Source organism: Berghia stephanieae, chromosome 10 (genome assembly GCF_034508935.2).
Source record: "Berghia stephanieae isolate SIO BIC M18660-M18661 chromosome 10, UCSD_Bste_1.3, whole genome shotgun sequence".
In the NCBI taxonomy this organism is placed as follows: domain Eukaryota; kingdom Metazoa; phylum Mollusca; class Gastropoda; order Nudibranchia; family Aeolidiidae; genus Berghia; species Berghia stephanieae.
Genome location: NC_088369.1, coordinates 912025 through 917024, shown reverse-complemented (window position 1 = coordinate 917024; position 5000 = coordinate 912025). Strand labels below are relative to the sequence as shown.

General features: G+C 35.1%; 1 protein-coding gene and 1 long non-coding RNA gene across 5 annotated transcripts in view; both read right to left on the bottom strand.

Moving 5' to 3' along the window:
- The window catches only part of LOC144956031 (uncharacterized), a 14552-nt gene extending 12587 nt beyond the window's left edge, over window positions 1–1965 (bottom strand). Inside the window, exon 1 of the long non-coding RNA XR_013641856.1 lies at window positions 1896–1965. This is a non-coding gene — a long non-coding RNA (uncharacterized LOC144956031). The remainder of the gene's footprint in view (window positions 1–1895) is intronic.
- Window positions 1–5000, bottom strand: part of LOC144956028 (histone demethylase UTY-like) — a 130489-nt gene that overhangs the window by 98014 nt on the left and 27475 nt on the right. The window contains exon 1 of one of the 4 annotated variants that reach the window (XM_078886319.1): window positions 1786–1988. The exons of 2 other annotated variants lie outside the window; for them this stretch is intronic. The gene's annotated coding sequence lies outside the window, so the exon portion shown is untranslated. Of the gene's footprint in view, window positions 1–1785; window positions 1989–5000 lie in introns of those variants that run through there. One more of the 4 variants, XM_078886318.1, reaches the window with a different exon arrangement.

The following is a 5000-nucleotide window of genomic DNA, read 5'->3' as shown; positions in this document are numbered from 1 at the left end:
AGAGAGTGTGATCGTGAATAGAAGAGTCGTTATGCCTGCGAGACATAATTAATCAGATATGTTTGGCTTTTCAGCTGGTTCAACCCAACATTACCAGATTGACAAGCTGGGGCACAAATTGGGTTTCTGGTACCAAAACAAAGTAGTAATAATAATAATAATAATAACGATAATAATAATAATAATAATAATAACGATAATAATAATAATAATAATAATAATGATAATAATAATGATAATAATACAATAATGATAATAATAACAATAATAATAATAATAATAATAATAATAATAATAATAATAATAATAATAAATAATAATAACAATAATGATAATAATAATAATAATAATAATAATAATAATAATAATAATAATAATAATAATAATAATAATAACAATAATGATAATAATAATAATAATAATAATAATAATAATATAATAATAATAATAATAATAATAATAATAATAATAATAATAACAATAATGATAATAATAATACGAGGAAGTAAAAAGGTAGACCCGATACAGACTGATGCGCAAACTGATTTATAACCATCGATCAATGAGAACTTGGCCTACGTGACGTGTAACAGTATGGCCTGTTTAATCAGCCCGCTGAGTTTCAGTACTGCTTGAACTGCTTGCTAGGCTAACTCCTTTGAAACAGCCACGCTCATTACGTCATTACGTCTGCTTTATAAATGAGACACAATGTCAACAGTAGACCTGGACAACAACAAATAATAATAACCATCATCATAATAGTAATAGTTTGGTAATTCCACACACAAGACAAGAACAAAACTAACCGATATTGTGTGTCATAGCTGTGATATAATGGAATTATTAGAAAGTGAAAAGGAGGAGGAGGGAATGGTATTGGTTAAACGAGGAGGAGATGGGAGAGAAAGTGAAAGAGGAAGACAAAAGATGGTGGTGGAGGAGGAAGAAAAAGAATACTGCAAAGGCAGCAACCGATGCCTCTAGTTTTAAGCTGACCTATGCTGCTAGACTCTAGATTTAAGATTTGCTTTAACAATGACTATCTAAATGTGACGCAACCATTGGCCGCACAACACTTCATCATCAACTTTATTTCATAAGAAGCGATAAAAATACCAAAATGCCCAATTTTTTGTTCGACTTGGACTAAGTAAAAGTAACAGGGCCAGTGGCATATGTACGTGACTATGAATAGAAGGGCATGGGGGCATGGGGGCATGGAGTCTCCACTACCTATCCAGGTGTACACAAAAATCTAAGAGGTCAAAACCGACCATGTCTTGGTATCCGATCGTACCGACACACACCGTGGCCTTCGTGAACTCTTATATAACGAAGGCCACGCACACACACACAAACACATTGTGACTGTGTTTCCCTGTCCCTGACTTGGTGTGTATCATTACTGATCCCATCTACCTCTTTACTAGCTTAGCTAGGTAGTCATGCAATCATTCCTTCACATTTCACGAAAACACCACATGCCGCTATTACCATAAGGCTCTGTCCATCAAATTTCATAATACCCCCCTTTACTTTGGTAGAGATGATGGGCCACACAGTACAGTACAACGTTAACTAACCATTCATAGAGATTTATACGAACTGGTCACATTTTACAGTACAGAATATAACTTATAATTATCTATCGAGCTGGGAAAGCTAGTGCACACACTGCATCAAAAACAAATTCAGAAATAAATAAATCCTGAATCCTAAGAGAAGCGGATTTATCCAAAGTTTGGAAAATTGCAACATCGTTTATTTACACTCACTACTCACCACAAAGAAACCAGTTTACAATCCGTCCATTGAATAAGGGGTGGGGAAAACAAAACAACGGCGAGCTTTAGAAACAAAACAAAACAAACAAAAAACACGCCGTTACAAACTATTTTCACTTCGCCTACAACCACGGTAGAACAAAGCCCTTGTGGACCTTCTAGAGGTTCTCCCTACTCCCTGTCCCGACTTACAACAAACTCGCATAGCTAGCAGACGGCAACCAAATCCCGAGCAGTGAACTTGGCCTCTTTGCAGACACACACGCACGCTTACTACAAACACAGATTATACACACAGACCCAGCCACAGACACGGCCTCGTGAACACACATACACACTACAAACACACACACACATCCATGAAACACACACACACATCCACACACACATATACACAGACACACACACACACACACGCATAGTATGTACACACGGCCTTTCTTTCAGTTAAGCATTCGGCTTTCGTTCATATTATCGTTTCTCCTATTAACATGTTATAACACAGTTGACGCATATCTATGGTAAAGGAGAGAAACAAAACAAACAAAAAAAAACAACATCTGCTGCTTAAAAGAGCGTCGAAAAGATGAAAATGATAATGATAATCAATGGGCTTGCAGTAAACTTTGAAGTAAAAACAAAGGAAAAATCACCATGACCCAAGCTTGTTGGAAGAAAGAGGGCATGTCGATAATGGCTAAAAAGGTCATGTTGCCAAATATGGAAAGGTCATCGGTCATGCCTAGTGAGACGAGGACAAAGAGCCGACGACTCAGCTTTTTCATCAGACGATTTCTGATCCAAATCAAAGTAAACCTAATGAGAAACTACACCGTTTAAGTATTTCACGAGATAATAGTTTATAATTACAATATTTGCATTGATAATGAGCAACATCGATCCAATGTTGACGGTTCTAATCCAGGCCCATGCATCTGACATTAACCATAGAGAACTCTTCTCGGGGAAAGGAAACAAAAGTAAATTGTTGATTTGAAAGTAGGTCAGGAAACCCCTTTTGGGATGTTTAGTATAGATAGAACGAAGATGACGTCATTCTGGTCTTTGTTATTGTTTTTTGTCATCCAGGTTTATGAATAATTCTCACTAAACTAGACTGTAAAAGTTCATGGTTACACATACTTTGGTGTGCTGATCCGTTATACTTCAGGATGGCAATATTGTGAGCTGATTAGCCAGGCGCATACTATCTATAAAGAAAAAAAAAATAAACTTCAATGAGTGGATAAGCAAAAATGAAGTAGATTCCATCTCGCAAGCGCAGGATACCCTCAGCATTTATGACATTGAGAAATTTGTAATATAAATATTACTTAATTGCTTAAATGTTCACATCATAGTAGGCAAACATTTCTTTTAATGCTTTTTTAAGCTCTTGCAACACGACTTCTCGATCATATGAACAAAAATGGTAAGGCGGTCGGTCGGTCAGTCGCAATGTTACAATGTGTTTTGTTCATTTCATCAGCATTAGCGAACTTTTTTTTTTCTCTTTTTCTTTTTTCCACTCATTTAATTAAAAAGGAAAGATAACTAGAAAAAACTCAGTCCACGGCTTCGTGGACAAAATATTATCAGTATCAGGTCTGATAACCGAACACACTTATTGACTGATCTAACATTGTTGTGATGGACATTTTGCGTTGGTTTGAGAGTATTTCCATCACAACAATGAGCCCATAACAATTCGGGTTATCAGACGATTATCAGACCAGCAAATAAGTAAGTATACGTCGGTAATTGTAAGTAAACGTCGGTAATTGTAAGTATACGTCGGTAATTGTAAGTATACGTCGGTAATTGTAAGTATACGTCGGTAATTGTACGTATACGTCGGTAATTGTAAGTATACGTCAGTAATTGTAAGTATACGTCGGTAATTGTAAGTATACGTCGGTAATATTAAGTATACGTCGGTAATTGTAAGTATACGTCGGTAATATTAAGTATACGTCGGTAATTGTAAGTATACGTCGGTAATTGTACGTATACGTCGGTAATTGTAAGTATACGTCGGTAATTGTACGTATACGTCGGTAATTGTAAGTATACGTCGGTAATTGTAAGTATACGTCGGTAATATTACGTATACGTCGGTAATTGTACGTATACGTCGGTAATTGTACGTATACGTCGGTAATTGTAAGTATACGTCGGTAATTGTAAGTATACGTCGGTAATTGTAAGTATACGTCGGTAATTGTAAGTATACGTCGGTAATTGTACGTATACGTCGGTAATTGTAAGTATACGTCGGTAATTGTAAGTATACGTCGGTAATTGTAAGTATACGTCAGTAATTGTAAGTATACGTCGGTAATTGTGCGTATACGTCGGTCCAAGTCATAACATGACTGAGTTGGACCACTAATCTGCCGACCTTTAAAAAAAAATTTTTAATTTAAAAATTGGGTCCAAAACACGTCCTTCAAATATCGATCGATTAAAATGAGCCCCGTCGTGTTGAAAACTTTAACCTGGATCTTTATTGAATAATAATGATCGGCCATCAACATTAAAATAGAAATAACTTTTCAAAATACTGAAAATATGTGGACAAAGCAGAATTATTTTTTATTTATTTATTTTTTTTTTTGGTTGGTATTGTTTCAATATTATATTATTAAGAGAATTTTTTTGTTTGTTTTTGTTTCTAGGGTTTTACAATAAAAAGGAAGAAATTTGGATAGTAAAAACATTCTAGATGTTTTTTTGTTTTTTTTGTTTTTTTTTTTTTGTTTTTAAGGGTTTTACGGCGCTTGCAACACATTTAGGTTATATCAGCGCCAGTAAAAAGGAAGAAAATGGGATAGTAAAAAGTTCTAGAATTACAATTGAAGCATCCAAGAGAAAGAAAGACAAAGGGGAACTGGGAACAAATAGGGATCAGATGTAGATTCCAAGAGCATACCACCAATGTAGGTACTTAGTTTGAGATCACCTATAAGTCTCATCCAGACACAAGAACAAAATCCAACAAAGAGGAACACACTCAAATGCTTACATTATACATTAAAAAATAACAAATATACTAATACATAACAGAGAGATGATTTACAAGAGAAAAAATATCATCTCCCAAAACAATAACTATGCATTTGACTGTTTCCCTCCCAGCCAGGACTCCGACCAGAGCCAGGAAAAAAACAAAGTAATCTCATTCCAAGACAAAGACAGAAAGCATGTTGGAAA